The sequence below is a fragment of the Dryobates pubescens genome, chromosome 7 (assembly GCF_014839835.1).
Source record: "Dryobates pubescens isolate bDryPub1 chromosome 7, bDryPub1.pri, whole genome shotgun sequence".
Taxonomy (NCBI): Eukaryota; Metazoa; Chordata; class Aves; order Piciformes; family Picidae; genus Dryobates; species Dryobates pubescens.
Window position 1 is genome coordinate 8916662 of NC_071618.1, and position 25393 is coordinate 8942054.

The 25393-nt window shown below is 44.7% G+C and overlaps 1 protein-coding gene across 1 annotated transcript in view; it reads left to right on the forward strand.

Annotated features, from left to right (window-relative positions):
• Window positions 1–25393, forward strand: part of RAB20 (RAB20, member RAS oncogene family) — a 75542-nt gene that overhangs the window by 21114 nt on the left and 29035 nt on the right. The window lies entirely within an intron of this gene.

Here is a 25393-nt window from a genome sequence, read left to right on the forward strand (position 1 = left end):
ATTGAAACTATTCAGGTTGTATTAACACTTACAAATACTGCAAATGGTATCAGACACTGGCTCCTTGAAAGTAAGGCTACTTTTCAGCTAGTTATTTTGCTGCTTTGTTTCTAATGGCTCACAACACTGTGCCTGATACACTGACACCGCATTGAGACTTGGAAAATGGGAAATACGGAGATGAAAAACTTGGAAGATGTCTTGATGACTTTCACTCTCAGCAGCTTAATCCAGTACACCTGCAGACTGTACACAGTAATGAGAGGTGAATTTCTCTTCCCAAAGATACAGAATTGGGTGAAGGTCTTGGTGATTCCTGCAGACAAGGCAGTGCCTGTCCAATAGGATACAGCTCTGCAGCTTTCAGGACACATGCTGCTACAACTTGATTTTCTGTTCTGCTCTGACTACTTTGCGCAGCTCAGGCTCTAGCAAAGGGCTGCAGTGCATCTGGAGATGGCTAGTAGAGAATTTCCTCCACACAAAGAGGTTTTTCACTGGCATTAGGCACACAGAACTAGCAGAGCCGTGCTCTGTACCAGCTATACTGCCCTTCTGTGGTTTACCAGTGCAAGGAGAAAAGGGCAGGCTGGAGAAAAGGCATGGACAGAGGTCCCAGTCCATTTTCCAGAGAGCCCCAGACTGCACTTTAAAGGAGTTTATTTATTTTCATGTGTTTAAGGGATGCTGTCAGCCTCTATGCACATCAGACATAAATAGCAAACAAGTCTTCCAGAAAAGTGAGCATGATCCTAACAGCACCTGACTGCACCTGCAAACATTTTCTGAATACAATGACATTCCTATTGCTTTTTTTAGATGAAGTATCCTTGGGAAGAGTATTCCATAACAGAGAACTTACTGTAAAAGCAGAGCAGAAAAAAAGTGGCTGATTCTAATTTCAATGCTGTAAATAAAAAGGTGGCTGTTTGCATTCAGCTCCCAAGAGACTGCACTTAGCACTCTTCCTGTGGCATTTCCAACTGGTGTGAAGAGGAGTCTCACACTAGCTGGTAAATCCCCAGGTGGCAGCAGCCTCCAGGCTGTCATGACAACCACGGAGCTATGGTGATGGGCTCTGGACACTTGCACACACTGCATGGTGGTTGTATTTGTGATTAATCCTTTACCATCAGCTGATTGTTGCCTTCTGCCAATGCTTCTTCCAGTTCAGAGATCATGGGAAGTCATCTCAACTGGGCTGCTCATTTGTGTTGCTGACTTAATGGCACTTTTCTGACTAATGGTACCAGGTTATTCTGGGAAATAATGTATCAAGGGACCATTTTATCAATGGTATAAAAAGTAATATATCTTCTTTTGTCTCTTTCGGTTCAGCAGTGGCCCCTAAACCATTTCTTTTCTAGGTTCAGGGTTATTCTTGATTACTGCAGTGGTAGACTATGACCTGTGACAGGGAACATAAACAGCAATATCCCGAGCATGTCAGCATTTCGGTGCAGTGTGACTGCAATACAAATTATTTTTTGACTCATGCTGTGACTATTCAGGGGAACAGACTCTCCATCTCTACCACAGTTTGTTCACAGTTGTTAGCAGCAGAGTTTTTTCCAGAGGATGAACAACCTGGGTAATCTCTGCTGCCTGAATCATTAGTTGTTGTCAAGTATTTCTTGCTGTGATAAGATTTCAGTTTAATTTGTGGATTGGATCATTCACATTCAAAGAAGTGGTAGCAGAATTGTATCCAAACAGGATAAATGCTGGTCCTTATTTGCCACATTACTGTGGTTTAATGACATTGTTCCCTGAATTAGAGGGAGAGGGATTAAGAGAGCTGCAGTCCTCCTCTGGCATAGTGGGGATGTGTTCAAGGAAAGACATGCAGTCCCTGCTTCCCAGGTCCACATCTGACCATTGCCCAGACCAGCACTGAACTGCCCTAGGGCCACCACCAGCCAGGGCTACCAGTCCCCTGATGTGAGACCCTCTGAGCAGCTGCAGTGGTAGGAGCCTCTGACATGGACTGTTGGCAGGTCTTCGTCTCCCTCTCTAGGAGCAAGGCTGTTGAAAAGGCAACTGCTGAAGCTGATCATCAGTTCCTTCATTTGCCAGCATCTTCTGAATGTAAGATTGTTAATCCATCACTGTAGAGATGCCTTCCTATTGCAGCCACATGGTTATTCGGTATGTGACCTTTCAGGTTAAGCAGAGAGCAAATAGTGAGGAGATCCTTAGAGACAGCCAATCTCCTGGGCCCTCAGAGCCAAGGGGCTTCCCTTGTATCTTTCAAGCTAGTTACTTTTTAGCTGCTGGGGAACATCAATAACCGTATGTCAGCTTACCTGAATCCGTTCCCGATGCCCTTCTCCACAAGGTGGGGCTGGCACCTCTGCAAATCCACTTAGAGAGAGAGCCTGCTCTGAAGGCTCATCGGGTCCTTGAGGGGGTGGCACCCTCCACACGGATAGTTGCTCTGCCAAAGGCACTGCTTTGCAACAGAACACTGAAAGGTAATGGAATTGCAACTTAAAACACTAAAACCAGATTTTCTACTACTTATGATTTCCACAGCCATTTAATTTCCATGGGAATTGTATGCTTGCCTCTATAGTGATGTCCACTTTTTTCTTTGGCTCATGGCACACACTACACCCTGAGCTGTAAGACTTCAGCTGCTAGTCATCTGGTTTTCAGAAGAAAGATGAAACTGGATATTAGCTGCAGGCTGGTCTGCATCATTTCTCCTTATTCGCTTTCCCCTTAATTCAACAAGCACATGGACTCACCAGGACAGTGAAAAGCTCTTTCCAGGGATTCTTCCTAGATGGCAAGATGGATGGGCTCATGATGCGGGCCCTCGACAAGATTACCGTTGTAGCCTGAATTGCCTAAAAGCTAGTTTACACCTGAGACCTCGTACTGGGCTGTGAATGATTCTGTGAGGAGGAACATGAGAGGGGCGCAGGCAGCCTGGCTGACCCCCGTGGCAGCACTGCGAATTGCGGGGATCAAGAAGGTTGGAAAGAGCAGAACCTCAGAAACAGCTAACTGACCACCACAGCAGAGAAACTGGCAGGCAGGGCGGAGAACCGAGCACTGGGTGGTCGCTGGTGGCTCCCGGGATGAAAACCACCTGGGCCTGGCCCCGAGCCCGCCGGCGGGGGTCCCGTGCTGCCACCTGCCGGCGCCTTGCGAAGCCCCGTCGTGGCACACCAGCACCTCGCAGGTCAAATCCTCCAGCTCCGTGCACAACACAACTACGTTACCTTATGATTCTATGAAGCTGCTGAGAGCGGAAACTGCTGTTTCCAAAGCACAAAGGACCTTTCCACCTGCACCATAGATGAAAAGTAGGTACTCTGCCAGTAGCTTCATGAATTAGTCTGCCTAAGATCATCACCTCTATCCTCTAAAACTGTACCAAAAGGACCTGGAGGTGTACATTGACAACCAGTTGAACATGACCCAGCAGTGTGCTCAGGAGCCCAATAAAGCCAACAGCATCCTGGCCTGTATCAGGAATAGTGCGGCCAGCAAAAGTAGGGAAGTGATTGTGCCCCTGTACTTGGCACTGGTGAGGCCACACCTCAAATTCTGTGTTCAGTTTTGGGCCATTCACTAAAAGAAAGACATTGAGGTGCTGGAGTGTGTCCCTGGAAGGGCAACAAAACTGGTGAAGGGTCTGGAAAACAGGTCTTATGAGGAGCAGCTGAGGGAACTTGGGTTGTACAGCCTGGAGAAAAAGGAGGTTTACATACCTGAAAAGAGGTTGTAGAAAGGTGGGGGACAATTTCTTCTAAATAACAAGTGTTTGAATGAGAGAAAATGCCCTCGTGTTGTGCCAGGGGTGGTTTTGATTGGACATTAGGAAAAATTTCTTGACCAAAAGGGTTGTCAGGCATTGGAACAGGCTGCTCAGGGAAGTAGTAGACATGTAGATGTGGCACTTAGGGACTTAGGCACTTAGTGGTGGATTTGGCAGTGCAAAGTTAATGGTTGGACTTGGTGATTTTAAAATTATCTTCCAACCTAAATAATTCTATGATTCTATGACTCTGATAGCATAAAATCAGAACACAAGTTTTTAAGCATCCAGACCTGGCAACAGAAAGGTGCCTTCATGCCCCAGAATACAGAATTAACCAGGTTGGAAAAGACCTTTGAGATCGAGAACTGCACACAGGAGTCAAGATGTGGCCCAACCAGTGCTGAGTACAGGGGCAGAATGACCTCCCTGCTCCTGCTGGCCACACTATTCCTGTTACAGGCCAGGATGCCAATGGCCTTCTTGGCCACCTGGGCACACTGCTGGCTCATGTTCAGTCTATTATCAACCCAGAACCCAGGACCTTTGATTTCTTCCTAACATCCAGCCTAAACCTCCCCTGGCACAGCCTGAGACGGTGCCCTCTTGTTCTGGTGCTGGTTGCCTGGGAGAAGAGACCAACCCCCATCTGTCCACAACCTCCCTTCAGGTAGTTGTAGACAGCAATAAGGTGTCGCCTGAGCCTCCTCTTCTCCAGGCTAAGCAACCCCAGCTCCCTCAGCCTCTCCTCACAGGGCTTGTGCTCCAAACGCCTCACCCACTTTGTTGCCCTTTTCTGGACATCCTTCCTAAACTGAGGGGCCCAGAACTGCACACAGAAGTCAAGATGTGGCCCAACCAGTGCTGAGTACAGGGGCAGAATGACCTCCCTGCTCCTGCTGGCCACACTATTCCTGTTACAGGCCAGGATGCCAGTGGCCTTCTTGGCCACCTGGGCACACTGCTGGCTCATGTTCAGTCTATTATCAACCAGTACCCCCAGGTACCTTTCTGCCTGGCTGCCCTCCAGCCACTCTGACCCCAGCCTGTAGCTCTGCATGGGGTTGCTGTGGCCAATGTGCAGAACCCGGCACTTGGATGTGTTCAATCTCATGCCGTTGGACTCTGCCCATCTGTCCACCCTGTCAAGGTCCCTCTGTAGAGCTCTCCTACCCTCTAAAAGATCAACTCCTGCCCCCAGCTAGGTGTCATCTGCAAATTTACTGATTATGAACTCAATATCCTCATGCAGATCACCAATAAAGATATTAAAGAGTATGGGGCTCAACACTGATCCCTGGGGGACACCACTAGGGACTGGCTGCCAGCTGGATGTGGCACCATTCACCACCACTCTCTGGGCTCAGCCTCCAGCCAGTTCCTAACCCAGCACAGAGTGCTGCTGTCCAAGCCACAGGCTGACAGCTTGGCCAGGAGTTTGCTGTGGGGCACAGTGTCAAAGGCCTTGCTGAAGTCCAGGTAGGCCACATCCACAGCCTTCCCCACATCCACCAGGCGGGTCACCTGATCATAGAAGGAGATCAGGTTGGTCAGGCAGCACCTGCCTGACCCTAAATCCATGCTGGCTGGGCCTGAGCCCTTGGCCATCCTGTAGGTGCTGTGTGATTGCACTCAAGGTGACCTGTTCCATAATCTTGCCTGGCACTGAGGTCAGGCTGACAGCTCTGTAATTCCCTGCTTCATCCAACTGGCCCTTCTTGTGGATGGGCATCATGTTGGCCAGCTTCCAGTCATCTGGGACCTCTCCAGTGAGCCAGGACTGATGAAAAATGATGGAGAGTGGCTTGGCCAGCTCATCTGCCAGCTCCCTCAGCACCCTAGGATGGATTCCATCCAGTCCCATGGACTTGTGGAGATCCAAGCAGCTAAGCAGGTTTCTGTCTCTAACTACTTCCTCCTGGATCACAGGGGGACTCTACTGCTCCCTGACTCCATCTGCCATCTCCGGAGGCCAGTTGTCCGGAAGACAACCTATCCTGCTATTAAAGATTGAGGCAAAGAAGGTGTTAAGTACCTCTGCCTTTTCCTCATCTTTAGTTACAATATTCCCCTCCATGTCCACTAAGGAGTGGAGGTTGTCCTTGTCCCTCCTCTTGCTATTAATATATTTATAAATGCATTTTTTGCTGTCCTTCACAGCAGAGGCCAGTCTAAGCTCTAAATGGACTTCTGCCTCTCTAATTTTTTTCCTACATGACCTAGCAACATCCTCAAACATTCCATGGATTACCTGACCTTTCTTCCAAAGATGATACACCCTCTTTTTTTCCCTTAATTTGCCCAGAAGTTCATTGCCCATCCAGGCTGGCCGTCTGCCCCGGCGGCTCATCTTCCGGCACATTGGCACAGCCTGGTCCTGAGCCTTCAAGATTTCTTCCTTGAAGTAGGCCCAGCCCTCCTGCACCCCTTTGTTTTTAAGGGCTGTTTCCCAAGGTACCGTCTGAGTTAGTTCCTTAAGTAACCTGAACTCTGCCCTCCAGAAGTCCAGAGTGGAGGTTTTGTTGCTGCCCCTCTTAGCTTGGCTGCATATTGAAAACTCAATTATCTCATGGTCACTGGACCCCAGACAGCCTCCAACCACCATATCTCCCACTAGCCCTTCTCTATTTGTAAGAAGGAGGTCAAGCAAAGCCTTGCCCTGATATGCTCACACAGCAGCTGGGATAAGAAGCTATCCTCCATACACTCTAAGAACTTTCTAGACTGCCTCCTCTCTGCTATGTTAATTTCCCAGCAGATATCAGGCAGGTTAAAATCACCCATAAGAACAAGGTCTGGTGATCTTGAGAGAGTGTAGTGGGTTGAAATTTCCCATTACATTAACTAAGCATGACTGACTCAGTTGGAAGCAAATGGAAGCTGTATTTACAAGCAAAAACTGCACTCTACAATGGAATGCAATGAATATATACAAAACATACAGTATTTACAATATTATACAGGTATTTACCATCAGAAATAATAGCACAGAACCCCCCCTGGTCAAAATGACCAAGGAAGCTGCTCCACTGCCCCCTCCCCTCCAACACTCCCAGACACCCCTGTACTGAGAGAGAGAGAGAAGCTGTGTGGTGGGTGAGAGAGAAGGCCCAGCTTTCCCTCCTCCACTAAGAAGAAGTAAGGAAATACCACAACTAACTCAGCCAGTGAAGCAAAAGGGAAATGCTGTATTTACAAAAGCAATTTGAGATGGAGGGAACTTATGTACACAAATATACCAAATTTACAATATATACAGAAATATACAGCAAAGAAACAAAGCCAGGAATGAGACCCCCGGCAGAGGGGATTTCCCCCTTTACCCCCCTTCACCCCACTACCTCCCTTCTTCCCCAAAGAGGGTTAGAAAGAGAAAAGGGGAGTTAACAAGGCAGAGAAGGCCTAGTACAGCAGGAGGATTAAGCTTATCTGTTATTTTGGCCAGAAGCCCAGAAGCAGTCAGCTGGAAAGGGTGAGCGAAAGGAAGCGAACTGAACAAAGTTCCAGCTGCCCCGGGCCTTAAGATCTTACTCCCACCTATCCACCAATGAAATCGGTTTAGAATGCCAATATTTACAAAAATATTCAGCCAGAGTGTCCCTTCCTTAAAGGCACAGCCTCAAATGGTCACAAGCTGGGAGAAAGCAGTGTTAGTCTTATCTCAAGGTCAGCCAGAAGTGTTATCTTCACAGCAGAACGGCCAGACCAGAGAAGAAAAGAAGGAATGGGATGGAAATGAAATGTGAAAGATATTATGGAACAACTGCCCAATGAATCTGTTCAGAATAATCTTTTGTTTTCCTTTTTACACCCAATAGTGAATTATTTATATTTTTCTATTTTTCTGCTTGAAATCTGCAGCTTAATTTTTAAAGGCATAGCCTAAAACCGCCACAGACAGCCTCCACCTGCCTATAGAATAATTCATCAACCTCTTCATCCTGGTTGGGTGGTCTATAACAGACACCAACCAGGATGTCAGCCTTGTTGGCCTTCCCTCTAATTCTCACCCACAGACACTTGAGCATCCTCAATCTCTAGTTCCATGGCATCTAGAGCCTCCCTGATGTACAGGGCCACCCCTCCATCCCTTCTCCCTTGACCGTCTCTCCTGAAGAGCTCCAGTCACGTGAGTCATCCTACCACGTTTCTGTGACAGCAACTACATCATAACTTTCCTGCTGTACCAAGGCTTCCAGCTCCTCTTGTCTGTTACCCATACTGCATGCATTAGTGTACATGCACTTCAGCTGGGCTGCTGGTTTCACCCCTGACTCCAGCTTACCACCCTCAGACTCCTGTCTGGGGGGACTGGTTTCAGCCCCTTCCCTCTTCAGATCTAGTTTAAAGCCCTGTCAATGAGTCCTGCCAACTCCCTTCCCTTTTCCCTCTGTGGGATAGACTCTTCTCATGTGCTAGGATCTTCCTCCCCCTCTGGGATGGATGTACTCCATCTGTTGCTAGCTGACCTGATGCCATAGAAAGTTCCCCAAGACTGAAAAACCCAAAATTCTGTTGGTGGCACCAGCCTCTGAGCCACTTGTTCATTACACCTGCTGTCCTGTTCTTTTCAGTATTCCTTCCTGCAACTAAGGGTATTGATGAAAAAATTACCTGTGCCCCTGACCCCTCAACCAGTTTTCCCAGAGCCTTGAAGTCCTTTTTGATTGCCTTTGGACCTCTGGTTTCAACCTCATCTGTCCCCAGCTGCATAACTATCAAGGGATAGTAATCAGAGGACTGTACCAGACTAGGCAGCTTTCTGGTAACATCTCTGGCCCAGGCCCCAGGGAAGCAGCAGACTTCCCTGTGGGAAGAATCTGGCTGATGTATGAGGCCCTCTGTTCCCCTCAGAAGGGAATCACCAATAACAATTACCCTCCTCTTTTTTTTTTTAAGGGAACAAGTCCTGATGTGGGGGGTGGGCTGTTTGGCTTTAGGCAACACCTCCGATGGTGTGTCTTCTGTCTTCCCATTCACCTCACCCTCAACTTCCAGTGCCCCATATTTGTTTTGCAAGGGCAGCTGGGAAGGTGAGGGGAGCCATGAGGGTTTTCCCTTGCCTCTCCTAACAAGGACCTCTATCCATTCCCTGCTGCATCTTGGGTCACTTCCCTCTGCTAGGGGAGTCTGCAGAGCCTGGTTCCTCAAATCCAACTCCCTTTCACATTCCCTTACAGTCCTAAGTCTAACAACTTCTTCCTTCAGTTCAGCCACCAGATTAAGCAGATAATCGAGATGCTTACACCTAATGCAGGTGTTATCTCCACTGTCCTCCATTTCAGGTGCCAGGCTCCAGCACTCTCTGCAGCCAGTCACCTGGACACCTGCCTGCTTAAGTTCGACGTCAGTCTGGGTTGACACAGATCTTTTGAAAACAGCTTTGCAGCAAGTTGCCACCATCCCTATACCTGGCCAGGGGACCTAACTGGAGAACAATTCAGGAACGAGCCCAGGTGACTCAGCACCTCCCTCCCTCTGGTGAAAGCACCGCCATTACAGTCCCAGTGCTGCCTCTGTGTGCTGCAGTTGCAGATCTGCCCTGGCTTGTCTGCCTGGCATTTAAATGTGCCGCTGCAGCAGTCTCCACCCATGCAGTGCCAGCCTCTCAGGAGAGAAAAGCTGGCTCGGGGGGGTAAGGGGAGATGTGCCGCTCCACATGGTGTGCTGCCCCGGTGCTGCCTCAGTCCTGTTGTGACTGGAGTAGTTCATGTTTCTAGACATGATAAAACAAATCTACAAAACCCCTATGTACTGTCATATGAGACTAGATACCAACTCAGGCTGCAGATTCTTCCAGAATGTCTTCCAAAGAGTATCTTCTCTGGATAATCACTACAAATCCCACAGAACTGCAGAAACTCAAATTCCTTCTGAACCATTTAATGGGTAGAAGGATATAGTTTCACATCATCACAGAGGATGCAAGGAATCACTCAACTCTCAGCATTTTGGAACAATTCCTGTGAATTGTAAAGTGTCTATGAGGGATGGTACGTGTGAGCAGAGAGCTCCCGATTTCATTTTCTGATGAATCAAGAGGAAGTTGATGCAACACTGTGAAATCCTCATTTTCTTAGCCAAAATAGAAACGCCTCTATGGGTATGCCTGCGTGGCAGCTAAATACGTGACTATGCCTCCAAGTAGTTAAGGCTATCATAACTCCCACCCACAGCTTCTGCTGTGCTAGCAGTGGTAAGATACATTGACTCAGCTTTCCTCTTTCTGATGTAATTTGGGTCAAATGGAAAGGATTTTTTTCTTCATCATACTTACTGAAAAAAATGTCAAAGAGATGACCTTGAGCATTCAATCATGACATAATGGTATTATGCAAATTTTTAGTTAATTCTCATTGTTTCATTTTAAAACTGTGTCCAGTTCTGGGCCCCTCAGTTTAGGAAGGATGTTGACTTGCTGGAACGAGTCCAGAGAAGAGCAACAAAGTTGGTGAGGGGTTTGGAACATAAGCCCTACGAGGAGAGGCTGAGGGAGCTGGGGTTGCTTAGCCTGGAGAAGAGGAGACTCAGGGGTGACCTTATTACTCTCTACAACTACCTGAAGGGAGGCTGTAGGCAGACGGATGTTGGTCTCTTCTCCCAGGCAGCCAGTACCAGAACAAGAGGACACAGTCTCAGGCTGCACCAGGGGAGGTTCAGGCTAGCTGTTAGGAAAAAGTTCTATACAGAAAGAGTGATTGCACATTGGAATGGGCTGCCTGGGGAGGTGGTGGAGTCGCCATCATTGGAGGTTTTCAGGAGAAGACTTGATGGGGTGCTTGGTGCCGTGGGTTAGTTGTTTAGGTGGTGTTGGATTGGTTGATGGGTTGGACGCGATGATCTTGAAGGTCTCTTCCAACCTGGTTTATTCTATGTATTCCATTCTATGTATGTAAAAGCCTCTGAAAGTTACAAAAGGAAACATGGAGCTTCAAAGGAAAGAGGTTTTCCTCCCCCTCTACTCTGCCCTGGTGAGGCTGCATCTGAAATACTGTGTCCAGTTCCGGGCCCCTCAGTTCAAGAAGGACAGGAACTGCTTGAAAGAGTCCAGTATAGAGCCACCAAAAAAAAGGATTAAGGAAGCGGAACATCTTCATTATGAGGAGAGACTAAGGGAGCTGGGGCTCTTGAGCTTGAAGAGGAGACTTAGGGGTGACCTCATTTGTGTTTATAGATATGTAAAAGTTGAGTGCAAAGAGCAAGCTCTTGGTGATGCCCAGTGACAGGACAAAGCCAATGGGCAGACAGCCAGCCTGGCTGGGCAATGAAGTTCTGGGAAAATTGAGGAAAGAAAAGAGGGTGTATCATCTTTGGAAGGAAGGTGAGGTAACCCTTGAAATGTTTAAGGATGTTGCTAGGTCATGTAGGAAAAAAAAAAAGAGAGGCAAAAGCCCATTTAGAGCTTAGACTGGCCTCTGCTGTGAACGACAACAAAAAATCCATCTACAAATATATTAATGACAAAAGGATGTTGATGACAGAGTACGGAATCAATACGGATGACCAGGATGATCTAAGTATTGTTCAGTTTATTAAGGAACATCTGCAGCTTATACAGACTCACAGAGCATAGTTGGCATAAGTTCATTGGTTCCCCACAGGTGTCCACACATCCTACTGTTATATGTTATTGGTTAAACTACTAATATCACGCAAGGTTGTTGATCAACGTGTGCGTCCTGTTATTCCAAGATAGTTCTCTGTGTTTATAGCTACCAGTACCTTGCTTTAGTTACATGCTGCTAGCACAGCACTATTTTGCTAAACTGCTAGCTACTTCTACACTTATGCTAAGCATGCCCTACCACTATATCAAGCTCTGAGCTTATATTGCCAGATGGCTCACACCACTTATTGCTATGATTGCCATAAAAGGAGGGGAAGGACAACCTCCACTCCTTAGTGGACATGGAGGGGAATATAGTAACTAAAGATGAGGAAAAGGCAGAGGTACTTAAAACCTTTGCCTCAATCTTTAATAGCAGGATAGGTTGTCTTCCAGACAACTGGCCTCCTGAGCTGGCAGATGGAGTCAGGGAGCAGTACAGTTCCCCTGTAATCCAGGAGGAAGTAGTTAGAGACCTCCTCAGCCACTTGGATCCCCACAAGTCCATGGGACCGGATGGAATCCATCCTAGGGTGCTGAGAGAGCTGGCAGATGAGCTGGCCAAGCCACTCTCCATCATTTTTCAACAGTCCTGGCCCACTGGAGAGGTCCCAGAGGACTGGAAGCTGGCCAATGTGATGTCCATCCACAAGAAGGCCTGGTTGGATGAAGCAGGGAATTACAGAGCTGTCAGCCTGACCTCAGTGCCAGGCAAGATTATGGAACAGATCATCTTGAGTGCAATCACACAGCACCTACAGGATGGCCAAGGGCTCAGGCCCAGCCAGCATGGATTTAGGGTCAGGCAGGTGCTGCCTGACCAACCTGATCTCCTTCTATGATCAGGTGACCTGCCTGGTGGATGTGGGGCAGGCTGTGGATGTAGTCTACCTGGACTTCAGCAAGGCCTTTGACACTGTGCCCCACAGCAAACTCCTGGCCAAGCTGTCAGCCCATGGCTTGGACAGCAGCACTCTGTGCTGGGTTAGGAACTGGCTGGAGGCTGAGCCCAGAGAGTGGTGGTGAATGGTGCCACATCCAGCTGGCAGCCCGTCACTAGTGGTGTGCCCCAGGGATCAGTGCTGGGCCCTGTGCTCTTTAACATCTTTATTGATGATCTGGATGAGGGGATTGAGTCTATCATCAGTAAATTTGCTGATGACACCAATCTGGGGGCAGGAGTTGATCTGCTGGATGGTAGAGAGGCTCTGCAGAGGGACCTCGACAGGCTGGACAGATGGGCAGAGTCCAACGGCATGAGATTGAACACATCCAAGTGCCGGCTTCTGCACATTGGCCACAACAACCCCATGCAGTGCTACAGGCTGGGGTCAGAGTGGATGGAGAGCAGCCAGGCAGAAAGGTACCTGGGGGTACTGGTCGATGGTAGGCTGAACATGAGCCTGCAGTGTGCCCAGGCAGCCAGGAGGGCCAATGGCATCCTGGCCTGCATCAGGAACAGTGTGGCCAGCAGGAGCAGGGAGGTCATTCTGGCCCTGTACACTGCACTGGTTAGGCCGCACCTGAAGTACTGTGTCCAGTTCTGGGCCTCTCAGTTTAGGAAGGAGGTTGACTTGCTGGATTGAGTCCAGAGAAGGGCAACAAAGTTGGTGAGGAGTTTGGAACACAAGCCCTATGAGGAGAGGCTGAGGGAGCTGGGGTTGCTTAGCCTGGAGAGGAGGAGACTCGGGGGTGACCTTATTGCTCTCTACAACTACCTGAAGGGAAGTTGTAGACAGGTGGATGTTGTTCTCTTCTCCCAGGCAGCCAGCACCAGAACAAGAGGACACAGTCTCAGGCTGCACCAGGGGAGGTTTAGGTTGAACGTTAGGAAGTTCTATACAGAGAGAGTGATTGCCCATTGGAATGGGCTGCCTGGGGAGGTGGTGGAGTCACCATCATTGGAGGTGTTCAGGAGAAGACTTGATGGGGTGCTTGGTGCCATGGTTTAGTTGTTTAGGTGGGTTGGATTGATTGATGGGTTTGACACAATGATCTTGAAGGTCTCTTCCAACCTGGTTGTTTTTTATTATTATTATTATTATTATTATTATTATTATTATTATTATTATTATTATTATTATTATTATTATTATTATTTTGGGTTGGGTAAGTCTGCCTAAGATCATCACCCCTGTCCTCCATAACTGCATCAAAAGGACCCAGAGGTATTGGTCAGTGCACCCAGGTAGACAAGAAGGCCAAAAGCATGCTGACTTGCATCAAAAATATTGTCTTCTGGTACTCATCACTGGTGAGGCTGCACCTCAAAAAGGTGCTTAGTTTTGGGCCCCTCACTACAAGAAATACATTGAGTTGCTGGAGCATGTCCAGATTATGCTTGGATAATCAAGATTAATAGTATCCCCATTACTTTTTGATGAATTCCTTCTCACAGGTTGCCTTCCATGGTGAGCTGAGGTCTTAAGAGCCCACCACAGCCAGTTTTTGTGTGTTTGTTTTCTGAAAAAAGGCAGACTGTAAAGACAGCTAGAAAACAACTGTGCTAATTCAGATGAATGATGTCAAAACTGAGTGCTGGACTATTAGCCCCTGACTACACCCTGGTGAGCAGTTACTTTTACTGCTACATTTGTTATCATATTATGTTAATGCAATTAATATGCACAAACAATTGATGGTAATCTTCTCCTTGCTTAGAACAGGACTTTCCCCACCCTCCCCACCCCTGCAATCAGAAACCCGGTTTGCAAGGTCATGAATTGTTTCATCCCTTGGCAATGGCTGATCTCAGAATGTGACCAAACTAGCCTTCATTTGCTGGTTAATAGTTAACAGTTCATTCCAAGTGCCTGATAAATTCTGGGTCAGATCTCCTGAACACATTTGAGGGCTCAGAGTTAATGTTTATTTTAGCACGGTGAAAATATGAACCACTTATTTCTGTAGCCTCTTGTGGTTCAATTTTATTTCCAGCATGTAGCAAATAGGGCACAAGCAACTACTTGCCTTGCCAGTGAGACCTAATGAAAAAGCTGAACAGAAAAACCTCTCAGAAGTAGAAGACCAGATGGGAGGAAACTACAAAGAGCTATTAGATTGTTCAAGACAGTTTAAAGCTAAATGTCTACTCTCGTGTAAGTTTTGATACAGTTACGCAGTTTTGGGCAGAAATTTTGATTTCTGTAATAACTCCTATCTCTACTTTTTGGGGGGTTAGCTCTAGTGTAGATTATACTGTATCCTGTAATCCACACTACTTGATTTCTGCTTTTAATTATCTGGATCATGTCACTGTAAGTTTTATGATCCTTCACAACTGATAATGGAGAAGCAAGACAGCACCTACGGCTTGTTATTCAAAAGCTCGAAAAATAAAGCCATGCATAGTTGCTAGCCCTCATGTGGTTCTAATTCATAATAGAGGGTGAGTTAGCCCAGGATTTGGGAATCTTTAGCAGCCCCTTTCTGCAGTCACCTCCTACACTGACCACGTCGTGAAATCATGGTGTCCCACAGAATGGACAAATAAGCTGCCATTTTCAACTCCTGAAATGCCATGGGTTTTTTTATTAATGCTTTAAGACAAGCTGACCCAAATTTCAGTTTATATTTATAGGTAACTGCAGTAGTTTGGGGTCTGCCTCATAAAACTATTCCTTTCACAGAGGTGAGAAGGATTCAAGGGTGAAAGAGAGCAAGTATACAGGACCTCTTTCCTGGTAAATGTTGCAAGTGTCTGAGAACTAGTGGCACTGGACTTCATGATTTCCATTAGCCTAGCCTTGTATTTAACTTCTGGCCTCCTCAAGGCAAATATTCACAGATGCACAGATTGCATTGGGTTGGAAGGAACCCTCAAAGGTCATCTTGTCCAACTCCCCTGCAGTCTGCAGGAGACAAAAAGTTCTGCAACGTAAGGATGCATTGAAAAAAAACACACAAATTAATTCCTTCATAGAACCACAGAAAGATTTGGGTTGGAAAGGACCTTAAAGATAATCTAGTTCCAAGTCCCCTGCTATGGGCAGGGACACCTTTGTCTAGAGCAGGCTGCTCAAAGCCTCATCCAACCTGGCCTTGAACGCTTCCAGAGATGGAGCCTCCCCAGTGTCTCTGGGTGACCTGTTGCAGTGTCTTACCACTTCCACAATGAAGAACTTCCTTATATTTAACCTCAACCTACCTCTTTCAAGTTTGAAGCCATTACCCCTTGTAAGGCTTTGAGTTTCAACTTGTCACAGCTCTTGTGACTTTGTACAAAGTTTTGTTACCAATGTTTTCTCTTTGATGGTTGCAAGATGTACTTACAATAAATACAGGCACACTGTGAACTTGCATTCCATCTTTATCAAAACACAGGCTTTGACCTGATGCTTGCTGAAATGGATGGGTTTCTTTCTACGTCCTCTGAAGAACACAGCTAGGAAGTGTTCCCTGTGATTTCTCCATTTGTACTCCATTGGTTTTTATTTCCTTTTGCTGCTGCCCATCTTTGGTATGTTCAGAAGTTAGCTAATTTATAACCTTAATGAAAACCTCATAACAGAATTTATATTCAAGTCCATCCATCTTCGCTGAAGAATTTTAGCAAAGGCATCATTTACATATGCTTTTAACTGTCAATAGTATTCCTGAGAGCAAAGAAAATACTTCAGCACTCAGCTGACCAGCAACAGGCTATATAATCAGGTGCCTCCTTCCTATTTCACTGAGAATGAAAAACTTTTTCTACAGTCACCAATGGCTTCCAACCAGAATGGGTATTTCTATTTATTTTTCTTCTACTCTGTCCCATTCTATTTTTCCATGTATGTATTCTATAATGAAGCGTTACACTTTGTATCCTCTTCCCTTGTCTTTTGGACAGCCACCCTTTTGTTTCACCTTTTAATTTCAATTATTTTTTCAATTCAGTCTGATTTGTCTGTAGTAAATTAATTTTCTCCTTTTATTTAAGAATAGCAGCCACATTATTTTATAGTAATCTTATCTGAGCTTCAGAGAATTACAAGCTTCTTTATTTGAATTAAATAGGAACATGCTCACTCCAATAGTAATCTTACTTTAACATCACCAGGATTTCTAAATGTGCTCTTTACTCTGTTATTTTTACTCCTCAACTAAAGCAGCTTTGACACAATCAAGTGTTTGAAATCAAATAGATTATATCATATAAAATCCAGAATGAGTTTAACCCAGCACTTCTGTTTAACTTAGGGATTTAGATAAAATATCAACAAGCATTAATAATTTCTGCAACTTCCTCTATCTCATAGAAGCTGTTTACTCAGTATGTTAAAAGGATACATGCAATGCACATTCTATGAAAAGAAAAATAAATCTCATCATAAAGAGAAACATTTTCCTTGAGCATTTTCCTTCTTCCATCCTTTATGATTCCAGATTTTCTCTCTGCTTTAAGAGTTTCTCAACCCGGGTGTGAAGAAAGATTGGGATACCTTACACTCAGAGCTGCTGGAACTGATCAGTGATGTGTTGGACCAAATACAGAACTGATTTTTTTCCCCATAAGCAATTTGAGCAATGTTTCAGTGAAGCTGGCCTAAGTGCAAATCAACACAGAAATCTGCAGTTATGAGAGCTGCCAAACAGAGAGGGACCTGGGGGTGCTGATTGACACCCGCCTAAACATGAGCCAGCAGTATGCCCAGGTGGCCAAGAGTGCCAATGGCATCCTGGCCTGTATTAGGAATAGTGTGGCCAGCAGGAGTAGGGAGGTCATTGTGTCCCTGTACTCTGCATTGGTTAGGCCACACCTTGAGTACTGTGTCCAGTTCTGGGCCCCTCAGTTTAGGAAGGACATCGAGACTCTTGAACGTGTCCAGAGAAGGGCAACAAGGCTGGTGAGAGGCCTTGAGCACAAGCCCTGTGAGGAGAGGCTGAGGGAGCTGGGATTGTTTAGCCTGGAGAAGAGAAGGCTCAGGGGTGACCTCATTGCCCTCTACAACTACCTGAAAGGTGGTTGTGGACAGGAAGGGGTTGGTCTCTTCTCCCAGGCAACCAGCACCAGAACAAGGGGACACAGTCTCAAGCTGCACTAAGGGAGGTTTAGACTCGAAGTGAGGAGAAAGTTCTTCACTGAGCGAGTCATTCATCATTGGCTGCCCAGGGAGGTGGTGGAGTCGCCATCCCTGGAGGTGTTCAAGAGGAGATTGGACGTGGCACTTGGTGCCATGGTCTAGTCGTGAGGTCTATCAAGACAGGTTGGACTTGATGATCCTTGGGGTCTCTTCCAACCTTATTTATACTGTGATACTGTGATTACCTCCCATTTGCCATTTAAAGTTGAAAAAGCAAGCAAGAATTTTTTCAAATAATATTTTCAGAGCTGAAGCCAGACCAGGCAATTACTTCAGCAGCTCGCTTTTATAAAGGGAATCACCAGCAACAGGTTTCATTTCTAGGTAACTTCCCAGGCTCCCAAGAAACACAGCAGCATCTACAGTCTGGAAAGATGTCAGAACAGTAACATATAATTCATAGCAATTCAGAAACACAGTGCTAAAGTATATACTGCTTCTGCAAGCATCAGTCACATAATTTTTTTCCCCATAACAGAACTCCATAGAGGATAGTTGTATTATAGAATCATAGTATCAGTCAGGGTTGGAAGGGACCACAGGGATCATCTAGCTCCAACCCCCCTGCCACGGGTAGGGACACCTCACACTAGATTATACCAGGAGAGAAAGTTTTCAGTTTCAGCTGTGAACAGCAGACACTGTTTGTCAGAGGCAGTTTCAAAGCATTTTTGCACTTGTATTTAGAGCAGGATTATGTCTACATAATTAGATGGGAGAATTATTATTTATTTTTTTTTGAAGTGGCTGAAGGTCAAATCCCATCATGCTTATTCATACTTTGGCTATGAATAGTTCCACTGATCTCAATAAGAATTCTGGAGGAGTACCCAAGGTGAGTAATGATGAAAAATGTGGTTATTAAAGAAGAAAGGGCAAAAGCAAGACAGAGTAGTTTCATAAGATCAATCAACAGCAAATTTCTAAATAGTGACATTGAAAACGCACTTGAAAGAATGACGCAGAAATGGATTCCCAGAAATACTGTGATGTAAAGAGGTGCGCTGCAGAGTGGTGCACTTTATTCATAGACACATGCTTAAAGACACAGAAAAATAGGAAATTCTGAATGCAGCATCTCTATGTAAACTCTCTACAGGATATTACACTATGGCAGATATAATGATGTTGCCCTTATGCTGTGTTTGGGATAATTTTAATAAAATGTAGGGTTGTGTGACCGTTTGAGGCTGTGCCTTTAAGAACAAACAGTGCTGAGACACACTGGCTAAATGTTTTCGGTACTAGAACCAAAACATTCTGATATTCTATACGAATTTCATTGGTGGATAGACAAAATGCAACTTTTGTGGAGCAGTTGGAATTTTTTTTCCTCTCAGTTCAGTTTGATTTGGGAGTTGGGGGAGTTTGGGTTTCAGCCTGTTCTCCCTGCCTGCTTCTTCGCAAACTTCTGGAGTTGGCCTTCAGATAAGCAAAAACTAATCCTGCATGGGCTTTTGAAGCTTACTAACAACTCTTTCCCTTAATAACTTGCCTTTCTTTCTCTCTAACCCCTTTTTGGGGAAAAAAGGGAGGTAGGTGGGGAGAGAGGGGGTTACAGGGAGGGGATCCCTCCCGGGGGAGGGATTTTTGTTGTGTTATTTCTCTTTGCTGTATATTTCTGTGTATATATTGTAAATACCTGTATATATTGTGTTATATATAACCTGCTTTCCATATATGCTTGTAAATATATAGCTTTGCTCTTCGACTGGGTTAGCTGTGGTTTCTTACTCTGTGGAGGAGGGAGAGCTAAGCCCTCTCTCAACCTACCACAGGTTGTTTTAGTAGGATTTAGGGCCTAGATATATTGTGTAATACAGTGAAAGCCTAAATAGCTAGCTATCAGCTCAGGTTGGAAATACTCTTTTTATCTCTTTATTCATTTTAGAAAGCAGCTCTGTATTCCTCTTTCATATTCTAGGAAAGAAAGATTTTTTTACAGATGTAACTGTTACTAGTAAAATCAGCGTAGCATCCTTTTTTCTATCTCTAAACTACTACTAAGAAAGGACTTCAGAATTTTATACAGTAAGTTTCTAATTTGAAGACTACAAACTTATGTAAAAATTTCTGGTATTACTCTCCAAAAACATGCTGGTATCAATTTTATTTACATATTCTAAATTCCGCTTTGATCATCCTTTCTTCTCTTAATCTCCAAGTTCCATCTTCACACATGTAAGTAAATCATGACTGTCTTCATTCTCCTAGTTGCATTTATATTTCCTTTCAAAATATGTTCTATTATGCACCAATAACTGGTGCAGCTTTCACCCAAGGGCCAAACATAGGTGCATGAGGGAAGAGCCTGTGAAGGATTTCACAATTTTAGGAGAAATCGTTGTGATAAATTTCATTTTGCAGTGATCAGTTTACTCTTTAAAGGTCACAATGTTATCTTTCTGTAAAGGGATAAAAAGAGGACAGCTTTTCTTTGCTGTCTAATTCAATCAAATTCATTTGACCTTTAGCAAGCACCCAGAGGAGAAGTGCCCCTTTGCTGTGCATACTGACAGTATGGGTGGGGAGGACTTCAAAGAGGAAGGTAAAAAAGGAGATCACAATGACTTGTCCAGCCAAAAGGTGAAATAAAAGTGTAGCAACATGGCTAGAGGCAGGACAAAGTGCAATTCCTGACTGGATGTGATTTTGCCCTGAGGCAAAGTTGTCTGTGACACTCTATAATGGCCTTTTCTTTCTGACCAGGAACAATGCTGGCAGGCTTGGCACAACATGAATTTCTTCATAGGGAATAGCTATGGCTCACAGCTGAGAGAAATTCCTTAAAAATAGGGTATAAAATGCAGAAGATACTCGATACGCATGAATGTCAGTAGCGATGAAGTGGGCTCCGCTGAAAACAACTCTGTTCTATATGTGTTACTTTTTTAATCATTCTCATGACAACAGTATTGACCTTGCAAATAAAAATACAGTTCTTCCAGTTGGCACAAGCCTGTGTCATGAAATAACTTCACTTTTAAAAGTTACAAGTTGTATTGCCTTGGGCTCACATGTCACTAGAATCGTGCCATCCGACTCTATCAAACCTGCAGGCAGATTCCCATTTGTGGGGTGCCGCAGGCCACTGGACACAAACAATAACCTTTTGGAGCTTATAAAGACTAAAGCAAATATGTTTTAATACCAGCTAATTTGCTCCAACCCCTTCATGATGCTGGGAAGAGTAAAATATATTTTTATATGCCACAATTCCGTAACTTGCTGTAGGCATATAGACTTCTATATATATCTATGCACAGTGCTCTATTAAACTCTAGGAATGTGATGGAACAGTAGGATAGCCTTGGGTTGTCATGTGTTAAGAGTCTAATCAGACTGTAAAATGATGCAGTTATAAAAAATAAATCAATGTGAAACTCACATTTTTCACTTACCAGAACTTCTTGCTTTGTGATCACTTTGAATCGCAATTGCTTACTTTCCAGTCAAGCCCTTATTCCTGTATTTCCATATCATTTGGTGAGTACATCCACACTAAGCACCCTGAAATTCAGGACAAAAAAAAAGTCTTTTCTTCTTCCACATATCAGAAAGTCTAGAAAAACTAAAGCACCGATTCCTTTATACAGTAAAATATATCAATCTAGATAAGCACAAAGTATTGGAGGACCTGGATGATTTTGGTGAATTGGCAGTACTAGTGAAGACAGAGATGAGCTGGCTGGCTTGTGGCATGGACACAACAGGGCTACTCCCTCCACACATTGCCAGCTGCCAGCTGTTCAGAAACTCAGACTCTTTGCTGAAGAATGCTGGTTTGAAAACTTGACTCAAGAGTTGAGCAGTGAAGGCTAAATTAACTTCGTATAGAAGTCATGGGTGGAGAGTTCCTCCTGAGCCCCTATTTTCTTCTGTATCTCTAGCATCTGTAGGATCAGCTCTACTACAGCTCAGTGACTGTATCTACAGCTCAGTTTGCCTCATGGTTCCCATCTAAGACCTTCTTTTCAGATGTCTGTAACAAGGTCAGATTCTAATCATCCAGGTCAGGCTATTCCCTGATAAGGATTTCTGAAGCTGGTTTATTTACCCATCTCATTTTCAGTGAGCTGTGATTTGGATATACCAGGCAGAAGTAATATAGTGATACACTTGTTCAATCCTCATGAAAGAAAATAGTCCTACAACTCGGGTACTGCAAGAGCTGCAAGGTTTGGAGAGGGGTCAGAGCAGGGACACCTGCCAAGGGGAAGCAAAGGCCTGTGCATCTCACCTGGCATGAGCAACCAAGCTGCCCAGCTGAAGCCCAGTGGTCCCAACCATAGACCGTCTCATCAGCTCACCTCTACACTACATAAGTGCTTATCATAAAACTACCAGAAAACTACTGTCATCTCAGCTGTTTTTTTTCATTAGCTCATCCAGCTCAATCGGCTCAGGGAAGGGTCAAGCAGAAGCCAGTGCCAAAACAAGGAAAGGAGTAGGAAAAGAAGGAGAAAGGAATGGAACTGCAGCCCTAGAGAAAGCAGATAAACTTATGATTTGATGTGTAGGACAGTTTCCCCTGCTTAGGGCTTCTAGGTTGTGGACTGTTTTGTGGACTGAAGAGGAAGAACCTAGTCTGTGTAAGGATAAATAGGCAGAGAAGTGGCAACATGATGTTTCAGGCTCTGTAGCCTAAAAGAAAGTGCCTTGAGAGTGTGCTGTAGTTAGGACTGTCTGGAATGTGATGAATACCGATGTTTCTGTTTAATGAGCATGCATGCTCATTTAGGAAAAAGAAGTCATAAAGGAAGGCAATACACAAAAACAAAGCCAGAAATTGCCATGCTTCACAGACTGCTACCTGTTCACAGCTTTTGCAGTGACTCATTCCTTGCAAAGAGGTCCAACAAATAAACCACTGGAATGCCAGTATGTTTTGAGGATGATGAATAAGTCTCCTTCATTGCCCATCTGTTTTGTTTGTAAGGTCTTCTCTAGAATTCACTGGATAACTGAAGCACATGCCTCTATTTTAAATGCTGTTTAAAAAGCAGAGCATTTCTTTCGGTAGTTTGTACCTCTTTTACCATTATCAATAGTCCTACTGAGGTCCCCTGTAATAACTCCAGAAAATGACCCTTTGGTCATGGAGGTCTAACATCCTACAAAGACAGACTGAAGTGCTCAAAACCAAAGTGACACATTTGGGGCAGCAATTAGCACACCTTCAACCACTTGCTCAATTTGTCTCCAAAAGATTGGCTCAGCAAAAATCTACCCTGCTCTGTGACAAATATTTTATCCCGCGTGGACTTACAAAATACTGTTAGTCTGGAGATCAAATGGGGCCCACGGATAGAACAATATATAAAAATAGCAAGGGAAGGCTGGCAAGAAAGTAAATAAACAGGCTCTAATTTTCTCCTGCAAAATTAGGCAGCTTTTACACTGTAGAAGACGAGAAAGGTTGAGTTAGTCTGATGCCAGTACAGTCATTATTGGCTTAGGATTTTGGCTGACATTCCTGTTCTTGAGGGGTACAAGGCTGACATTCCCATTCTTGAGGGGTTTTACTCTAGCACAGAAATTGGTGGGACACTTCATATTGCCTCCATAAACTAGCCCAAATGTCAGAATTCCAGAACACTTTTGAGACTGACCATGGTGACCACATCACCATGCTGTCAGGAAGGCTAACAACCAACCTCACTGTAATTAAATTGTGTCCTCAGATGCTCTAAAGTGAATAACATGTGAACCCAGACAATGTGTGCAGCCTGTACTACCCAAACAGTAAAGTATTCCATGTCCCTTCCTATCAAGCAACTTTTGACCTCCTTCATGCCCATACCTGCTGTGCTGGAGATCTGCTACAGACAACTCAGTGATCTGGGGAAATTATCTTGCAACAGGCCTATGCATCTGAGGGCTAGAGAGCAAATTACAGGCTTAATGTTTTCCCAAATATTTTCACATGCACTCTGTTATTATCTATATTGCATTGTAGACTATCATGAGCCATTTGACTTGAACAACAGGCGACTTAAATTGTACACTGCAGATTGGAGGTCATTCCTACATGGAGACGGTGGCAGCAATAGCCAAACACACTGAACTGTGCTGAGCAAACATGTTCTCTTGAGGTCAGTGGAAGCTCAGACTGCTGAAAACTTCACAAGCTGGTATTTAAGGGCTTGCCTCAGGAGTCCTTCCATATACCTGGGCCCATGCTACCATTTTCCTGAATTCTCCCAAGGACCAGAAACAATGCACAGTAGTCTCCCATCTTATTGCATACCATTAGTAGGAGTAGATTACTCTGGAACAGAGATCATTCTTTAAGCAAGTGGTGAATGGGAGGTGCATAGAAGCAGATAAATGCACATCCCTGACTGTGTCAGAGCATTTAGCTGTGGTACCAGGTCCAAATGAACACTAGGCCTGATGGATTTCTCATCTCATTTAGCTAGGCTATAGTTAATATACAAAAGTAATACATTGCCATCAGTGAAAGCTGGCTGGTGACACTTCCAGGAGAGTCCCCTGTCTCACTGACCCCTGCTAGCTGGAAGTGCACATACTCAAAAATGTGAGGCTGTGGGTATCTGTTTCAAGCAACTGTAGAAAAAATATTTGTGAAGGGAGCTGTGCTCCTTTTTTATAGTGTGTGTTACTTATTAACAAAACCTAAAATCCCAGCTGCATTTTCACCCTATAACTGAAAAATGTTTTGTGTACTAGCTTGCCTGTATCACTGTAAGAAACTATTGATATCCATTCTGGACACTAGAAGAAAAATCTATGTTTCACTAGTACCCAAAAATAACTCAAGTACAGCAGAATCTTGGTAAAATACAGAAACAACTGTTGAAAGTGCTTTAACTACTATGATTTGGTAACAGAAGCACTGCTGCAAATCAATAATCCTACTGAAGCTTTTAGGTATTTTTTTTTATTGTGTGGACAGTAAATCCACAAGTAAGGTGAAAAGAGGTACACTTGAGGGTCCTTTTACTGGTTCAGATTTTCAGGGTCTACACTCTTTGATAGAAAATTATTCTTTTCCCTGATGTGGTGCCTGCCATTTCAGAAGGTGCAACTTACATTGCATATGGGAATTTGCAAAGAGAACATCTTATCTTTTTATACGTTCATACCAGGCACCCAGAAGAAACCTACTTGGCTTGCAGTCTCTCAGAGAAGCACTTTGATTCAATGAATTTCTTCTTCTCAGCTCTGGGACTGAGATGGGAATCAGAGGTGAAGGCTGCATACATTTTTCCAAGTAATTTAACATTGTCTGTCTTCAGGTATCTCCAGTACTTCAATATCTGGTGGGTATGGGATTCTGAACTGAAATTATGTATCACCAGGTACAGCTGCAAAACTACCAATCTGGGCAATAACAGTGGAATAAGCAAATTTAACTGGGCACGGCTTAAAAAGCACACAACCAATCTGTCACACAGCTAATTCCTTTTTAGTAAGTAAACAAACAAAAAAAATAATCAAAGCATTTATGAACTGTGACACCTAGACTGATGAAAGAAATCCTAACAGCTTCAACGTGAGACATGCAAGAGTCAGTATGGCTGTTCCTTTATTATGAAACATGCTGCTATCTAAATGCTTTCAAGTGGAGAGGGAGAGAAAACTGGTAACTTCTCTCCAAAATACCTTAGCATTTGTTTAACTGTTACTTGATCCACTCATTATCCCTTTCCTTGCCTAAACTTTCTGGCATCTTAACATCCTATCCAAATGTTTTCTGGATTTGTTTAGCACGAAGACAACCGATGCCAAAAGGATAGGCTAGACCTCAAGGTAACATAAATGATTGCAATCCCGACACCTGAACTGGAATTAAGATGAGTTACAGCATCCGGGCAGCTGCTTGTGAGTAGATCTGCCACTGGTAAAATAATCCCTGATGCCTCCTCCTGAAAAACCTACCTTTCACCAAGGCAAAAGCGTTTGACTGGCAACTGTCACAGCTCCGCG